The 8465-nt window shown below is 44.5% G+C and overlaps 1 long non-coding RNA gene across 1 annotated transcript in view; it reads left to right on the top strand.

Annotated features, from left to right (window-relative positions):
* The first annotated feature begins 5215 nt into the window (after positions 1 to 5215).
* The window catches only part of LOC144766685 (uncharacterized), a 37068-nt gene continuing 33818 nt past the window's right edge, over positions 5216 to 8465 (top strand). Inside the window, exon 1 of the long non-coding RNA XR_013597880.1 lies at positions 5216 to 5352. This is a non-coding gene — a long non-coding RNA (uncharacterized LOC144766685). The remainder of the gene's footprint in view (positions 5353 to 8465) is intronic.

The following is an 8465-nucleotide window of genomic DNA, read 5'->3' as shown; positions in this document are numbered from 1 at the left end:
TGAGGATCCACCGGAAGCTTGACTAAGAATACACACTCCTAGATGACACCCTCCATAGGCAAGATAATGAGCAGGCCCAACCCTTTGCCCTTCAATGGTTGTTGGAAGCCAAGGAACAATATAATATGGCCCTGGAGTGCCATAGAGGCCATAATTATGAAGAGTATATTAATTGCACTCACAAAGACAAGCAGAGGCCACGGTGACTTCTGGCCTGGAACATTCACCCAGAGGGCAGAAGCACCCCTATCACCTGATTGCTGATCCTGAGGTGAAAAGTGTTCTATTCTCCTTAACTCAGCATTCCGGGACTATTATGTCTCCCTCTACCACTGGACGATAACCTACCGGGCGCTTGATGGCCTCTTGAACCGACTGCTGCTCCAACGCCTCTCCGAAGATGTGTCAGAACACCTGGGGGTCTGATTACAGTCCAGGAAAAAAAATACCATTACATCAATGGCTACTGTTAAGTCCCTGGGACCAGGCGGACTCCCCCTAGAGTTCTACACAGCATATATTGGAGTGATGGCTCTGAGCCTTGAGGTGCTGTAAGCTGGGGTGCTTGCACTGGGGCATCTCCCAGACATGGCAAGGGAAGCATTTGTTTGTTCCGTTGCACAAATCCAGCTTCCCAGGGGCCAAGGCCTTGGACTTCCAACCCCTCTCCATGCTCAATAGTAACTTTAAGGCCCTTAGCGAGGTGCTATCCACCAGGTTACAGTCGTATATGCAAGAGCTGATCCTGGTGGTATGGAATCATATACAGTAGCAAGATGTGAGACAGCCCGCAGGCCATGATCATGTCAGTGGACCTGGAGAAGGTCTTTGATACAGTGCAGTGGGACTTCCTGCAGGTGGCCATGCTCCATGTGGGTCTGGAGGGTGAGGCTGTGGTACGTGTATCCCACGGAAAGGGTCAAAACAGGGCGCACTATCTTAGAATCATATGACACATTCCTATGCATGAGTCAGGGTTGCCCATTGTTGCCCCTCCTTTTTGCCATTGCAATTGAGCCACTGGCATAGTGGTTCTGAATGGTGTGCAGAGGTAAAGCATTCACAGTGGAGGGAAGAGAGCATGTTATCTCCCTCTACACAGGTAATCTGCTGAGTTACCTGCAGGATGGTGAGGTGGACATACCGCATGCATTGCAACTCCTCGAGGAGTTCGGAACTTACTTGGGCATCTGGGTTAACCGTGCAAAGATGTGTGTCTACCCGGTGGTTCACGATACCCCTCGGTCCATTGGCTGTCTACCTGACATTCTCTGGGCACCACAGACCTTCCAATACCTGGGCATCTAGATCTTCCATGAGGCCGATGATTTGCGGGAGGGAAACCTGGAAAAGGCGATCGGTTCCCTCTAGACCTATGTCCCTTTCTGGCGATCGCTCAGACTGTCCATAATGGCATGTATAGCGCTCTCCAAGATGGTTATGCTCCCATGGTTGCTCTACTACTTCCCAAATCTCTTAGTTAGGGTTCCGGCACCCTGGTTCAGACAACTGGGCTCTCTCCTGTGGTAATTCATCTGGGACGAGAGCCACCAAAGGGTATCACTTGCCGCTTGTCACCGCGCACCACTCGAGGGCGAACTGGGAGTTCAAGATTTTGAGTTATATTTCAGAATGGCAGAATTCGAGTGAATCACCAAGTAGCTGGATGGGGCAGGTCTAGTGGAACATGGCCCGATCGGCTCTGGACCAAACCAGGGGACCCTGCTGGTGAAACTACTCCTGCCGGCACTGAAGAACTCTGGGCAGGTCTGTCTGTAGTCCTGCACTGCTGGTTGCGCTGTGTTAGGCGAGTGGGCTGCTCAGTGCTTTATGTCCCTGTGCTCCCATTTGTAGGGTTACCACATAGGGATCCAATAACTCTCTTACAGGCAGGACAGATGAGTGCTTAGACGGAAGCAGGTATAGTGACGGTGAGTTTCTGTTATCACCTGGGCACCTTTTTGGATTATCTAGTCCTTATTGTCAAAACAGCAAAAAGACTCTCTGGTAGACTTTTGAAAGAAATTGATGAGTGCGAAAAGGAATTAAAGAAAGGTATCAACCCCTCAATTTATAAAAAAAGATTGGAAGAAATCAATAAAGAAATGGAGGAAACCCGTGAGTTTATCATGCAGAGTAAATTGCAAAAACTTGGTAAAGACCTAAAAAAGTTTAGCCAAGAAAAAATGCACCCCTATACATCAGATGAATACACTCCGCAGGAAACAGGTTCTGATAATGATTCAATAGGGAACAACTCCTCAAACAACTCTGTCAATAGCTCAGATGATTATATTCCGAAAAGAGGCCGTAATAACTATAGGTACCAGCGCCCTAGAAGAGGAAACAGATGGCAGAGACCTTACTATCCAGGTTTCAACATGCCGTTCTACCAACCGTTTGTTCCCCCATATGGAGGATGGATGGATCCTTTTAACCCAGGAATGCAACATATGCCACAAATGGGAGAACAACAAATGGCAGCCAACATGAATGTAAACCAACAAGAACTGCCTTTTTTTATCCAGAGGCCACAATCAATCAAGAGACAGAAAAAAGTCACTCAAGTGGCAAGACCAACAGAGGAATGTACAAACCCGCAGCATGGTAGCAATACAACCCTTTACCAGCAAGACCAATCCCTCGTAGTCAACCTCTCTGGAGTACAATTGCCAGAAGAGCAAATTGAAATCCTCAATAAAGGATTAGGATTTGTGCCTACACCTCGACTCGACACTTTTAAATTGAAATGCGAATTGGCAGAATTTTGCAGAACGTTGAAACTGAAAGCCTATTTTGCGAACAACACTTCTACTAGGCAAGAGGGTGATACCTCCTTACGTAAAAGATCAACTTTCAATCTTCCAAACTCAAGTGTCCCTCCAGAATTACAGACCTTCGAACAAGCCCTGTTGAATGGAGTAGACAGATTAGAAAAGAATAAAAAAGTTTATCACAATCTCAGTAAAAAGGAACACACAGCCCTGGAGTCTCTTCGGCTGAATGACGAAATCGTGATCAAACCAGCAGACAAGGGGGGAGGCACAGTAATTTTGAGTAAAAATGGATATAACTAACAATGCCTTGCCCTCCTGTCTGATACAAGATTCTACCAAAGGATCACTATTGATCCAACTGAAAGACTTAAGAACACCATCTCCATCATGGTATATGAAGCAGAGACAAAGGGGTGGATTACACGAAAAGAAGCCGAATACTTGATTACAAAAGAGCCTAGAACACCCTATTTCTATTCACTGCCAAAAACACACAAGAATAGGTCCCCACCACCTGGCCGACCGATAGTTTCTGGTATCGGATCAGTACTAGAGCCCCTTTCAAAATTTGCGGACGAATACCTTAAACCATTAGTCCAACAAACACCTGCATCCCTAAAAGATACCCGAGACCTTTTGGTGCAGATCCAAGATAAAGTATTTGACCCTAGCAACATGCTTTTGGTGGGCCTAGATGTGGAAGCTTTATTTACTAGTCTCCCACAGGATGATACCCTCCATGTTCTGGAAGACGTCCTTTATATGGAAGAGTGGCAATACAACACACCGAGACACTTCGTCCTCGAATGCTGCAAACTAGCATTAAAAGAACATTTTTTTGCTTATGAGGACAATCTATATCTCCAAACCCATGGCACCTCTATGGGCAGTGCTTTTGCCCCTTCGGTGGCAGGACTTTATGTAAGTCATTTTGAAAGCCAATATATCGACAACGAATCTAACTCCTTCTCTTCCAGTATTTTATACTGGAAGAGATATATTGACGATATAATATTGATTTGGAACACTGAACTTGACTTGAATGTGTTCATGAACTGGCTGAATCAGTTGGATCCTTGGCTAAAGTTTACATACACTGCCAACAACAGTAGCCTTGACTTCCTGGACCTCACAATCTTTGTGAAAGATAATGTCCTGCATACAAAGACCTATACAAAGCCGACGGCCAAGAATAGCCTCCTATCGTATAAAAGCTACCACCCGAAGCCACTTAGGGACAATCTCCCTTTTAGCCAGTTCCTGCGCCTGAAGAGAAATTGTAGCAGGAATGAAGACTACCACTCTCAGGCAAAAGAATTGAGTGACACACTGAGAAAAAGGGATTACACGGAGAAGACTATCAGGTATTGCAAAAAAAGAGCAAACAACCAACCTAGGGAATGCCTTTTACAAAATTTCCCTAAAACTCCAATACAAGATTTGACTACGTGTGTAACAACATTTTGCCACTCTTCATACGACATCAAGAAAATGATAAACAAGAACTGGCACATCTTGAATACTGGGGTTTTCAATTGGCCGAAACCAAGATTTGCCAATCGCAGAACAAAGAACATTAAAGATGTTCTAGTACATACACGCCCAGTGAAAAAACACCAACAGGACACAGCGAGAGATGCAATGATGACACCAGTAACTGGGCATTATCCGTGTGGTTCTTGTGTTGCTTGCAAAACAACAACAGTGTCAAAAACATTACAACTTTCAGAGACGCTAGTATGGACACAGCGCCAACACACCAATTGTAATTCCACACATGTCATCTATATGGTAAGCTGCCCCTGTGGAAAGAAATACATTGGGATGACGTGCCGGAAAATAAAAGTCAGAATTGGCGAACACAAAAGTAATATCAAACTCAAAAAGAACACGACCAAACTATGTTCCCACTTCATTGAGGCAGGGCATTCTTGTGACGAACTTCGTTGGACTGTAATTGAAATGCTCATTGACAAAACGTCTAATTGTGAAAAAACATTGTTTGAAAAGGAGCAGAGGTGGGTAGACCGCCTCAAGACTTGTGAGCAAGGATTAAACGATTTTATGCCCTGGCACCAGTTTGCAAATTAAATACCATAATGAGCCTGAACGATGCAATTGTTTTCCACCATTAATTTTTGCGAACACTGAGATGCCTCCCTGCCTCCCAAGTTTACTACTTCCTTTAAACGGATGAAATCATCTTTCCGTTTTTCAGTGGTGTTCGTCTATATGTAAAAGCCTTCAAAATCTGTTGGTTGTTCCCTTCTATGAGTCCCCATCGTAACGCATAAAGTTATATTGAACTTCTCCACTTCAACAAAAGACAGCCCGCCTTTGCAGAGCCTGGCCCCTTTAAATATGAGTGTGCCTTGGAGAAGACACATCCGGGGGCAGAGTCAGCACAAGGCAGAAACCTATCCACACGCGGGTAATGGCGGCGATATTCCCCGAGTCACATCACCTCGGTAAGACGCTTGAGCCGCGGTAAACTAATGCGGTAATCACTCTCTCAAACAGCTCTGGGCTTACTAATAACGGGACCCCGAGGAAGTAGAAGGTACCTCCAGAACAGGTAGGACAGAACTTAATTATCATTACAAACGCTGCACTGCCTGGTAACTGTGTTGTTATTTTGACTTTAAAAGCTGTTTGCATGTTTAAATGCCAAAATAGAATTTTTGGAAAGTAATCCACAATTGTATAACAATCTAATGACTGGTGGCCCCCTGTACGTACGATAATGAATACCACTTCCAATATCAGGGTTTGAACGCTATAAATCTGAACACTGTGCCCAAAAATAGGTTTTTGTAGCCTCAGCTTGATGTCTATAATTACGCGCTTGTACTTAACCAGGCGCTTAACCTTGTGATCCCAGAGCGCAGGCAACAGATTAATGCTTAGGGTTACTTTAGAATGATCTCCCCACGGTTAACCTGTGAGAGATATACCCTATATGTACAAGTAAAATATTTGTAAGTTCGTTACTTTACATATATATCGAGGTGAGGTGATCACACCCCATTTTGAATTAGCAGATTTAATTTTGCTTTTTATCCTTTTAGATCCCGTTAAGGATGGTCATAGCATTAGTTTCTCCTTCTCAATCCACAAGAATCCCCTTCCTTAGTTATGTCTCTAATGTGAATAAAATGTTATTCCACTGTATATCAACCCGATTTTGAATACATTTGTAAAGTGTGTATTTCTCTATGTACTTTCCCCATTCCATTGCAGAATTTGGAGGATTTGTTTTCCAGATATATAAATCAGAAAACAACCAAAATAATACTACACAAATGGTGTGAGTATAAAATTCTTTGTTTGTGAGTCCTGACGAAAGCTCCATGGACCCCTACTGCCCAGAGAGCTGAAACATGTTGACGCTTTATATAATATACTGCTAGATCAAGTAACTCGATCTAATGAGTAGTATCTAATTTTTTAACATCACTGGAAATCACGCCAATATTAAATTTCCCCACGGGTGATTTACCAGCTTTTAATATTTTTTCCTTTTTTGAGAATTTATTTTTCACACTTTTCTATTTCACTTCTCTGGACACTGCACCCAAGACCAGAGGTGCCTCGGGTTGAGGCTGGCAAAATCACTATTTTGGAGTATTCAATGATAACTGCCACAAACATCATTGCGGGGCGGATGAAACAGATATACCGCACTACCACTAAAGCATTGAGTTTTTTGAGGTTACTCTAATATACCCACTTTTTACCAAAGGTCAAAAGGTGTAACTAGTGTCTGTTTCTCATTTGATAAACCATAAGCTTACCCCGGGGAATGAAACAGACGTTCCAATCCCTTATCCCTCCTTTTTGATTAGTCACTGCCTTACCAGTGTGCCAGTTCCTCACTTATGAGGCGCTCTAACTAACATTTTGCAAACTAGGGGGAGTGGGAGATAAAGCCAATGACTCACATTGTTCTCTGACTTTTACTGACGATGGGCTCTGGAGGTCACCTGATTACATGGTTCAACACAGCACTGAACACTATGGTCAGGAAACCCCTGGATGCCCTTAGGACACATTGGATCGCAGAGCTGGGGCAAGACATAGCTGGGGGAGAATACTGGCATACCCACAGAAGGTGTTTCGCAACATACGCTTCAAGTACATTCCATTCAACTGCACGCACAGGACATATTTGACCCCACACATGATCAGGACCTTTTACAGGAGTGAACCTAGACCTTGCACCGCTGCGCAACTCTAGACGCAGACTTCAGACATGTGACGTGGGGGTGCACCTAGCTTCAGGTTTACTGGGTGATGGTGCGGTCAAAGCTAAATGCGACACTGGAAAATAACACAGAGGTATGCATTTTAGGGGCCTTCCCTAGACTCATACCCAAGAGGGTTGGGAACAGGTTCCTTGACCTAGCATTAACACCAGCTAAGAGACAAATAGCAAAGGTTTTGGAAGTCAACTGCGAGGCTTAAGGTGGAAACCTTTATCAGAGATGTGACTTTGTGGGCTCGAGCAGAGGCGAGCGCTCTACAGAGGGAGGAGGCCCTTGGGGCATGCAGGAGACCGATAGTGGACCTGTGGTTGGAGGTGGTGGATTAATTGGAACCGCCCTCGGATGCCGAGGTCCAGACTGACGACCCTCGAGAAGAGGATGGGCGCAAACAAACCAGCCCCAACTGAATGACTGGGAGACCACACTGGGATGACCTAGGAGAGAGGGATGATTAGACCGAATGACTGATGGGTGTGTGCCCAGGTGGGCGCCTCAGTCTACTTGGTGGAAGCGGGTGCCAGTAGACTACTCAATGAGGAGCCGGGAGGGTGCAAGTGAGTGAAGATGGACCCCGTTTATGTGGAGGAGGACCCCACAACCCCCTACCGCAGAATTAGAGAATCATATTCCCCCGAGACAGAAGTTTGAAAGTTGTGGGTTTGGTCAGTTTTATCACATGGTATACCCGGTATACCCGACCAACAAGCAGTCACGGATAGACGATGCAAATCACCATGTGGGCTCAAGTCCATTGGATAATAACTAAGCCCCGATATCTGGTGGCTAGGCACAAGGGTCGCCCTAGCCAGATCGATCTCACACTCAATTCATCTGGTTGATGGGAATGCCACGAACACACCAGTGAGATCAGTAGACATTAAACTGTGGGCTGTGCTGCCGGGTGAAGTCACGGTATCACAGTAGACAAGTGTTTGAAAGATAACGTAATGTACAATTGTGCAATGTATCAAAAAACTAGCAGGTCGAGATTTCGAAATCCCAAGATGCTGCCTCGAACTTTTATTTTTCCAAATTAGACACATTGATTAGCATTCAGTTGCACATTACCTTAACTTACTGCAATATGAAACAGAGAATATGCAGTACCATGTCCCATATATTACATATTTATGACTGGATAAGTCAATAAACTGACTTCTGCTCTGTGTGGTGGGCAGATATTAACAACCTAATTTCTATAAAACCTTTTGTTATGCAGTTTTGTGGTATTTTTAAGTGCTATAAATAGCTGGTGTTACTATTAATCATTTAAAGGTACTCACTTTATCGACCTCAGAAAGCTGACGTGCCAAATTGGTCTTGTCATGATTTAAGCTTGTGATCCTCAGCTCAAACTAAACATCAGCAACAAGCGATTAATTGGTGAGTGATCCAGCAGGTTGAAAGATGTGTAACCTTGGGC

Source organism: Lissotriton helveticus, chromosome 7 (genome assembly GCF_964261635.1).
Source record: "Lissotriton helveticus chromosome 7, aLisHel1.1, whole genome shotgun sequence".
NCBI classification, from domain to species: Eukaryota; Metazoa; Chordata; class Amphibia; order Caudata; family Salamandridae; genus Lissotriton; species Lissotriton helveticus.
This window is presented reverse-complemented; position numbering and strand designations above follow the sequence as displayed.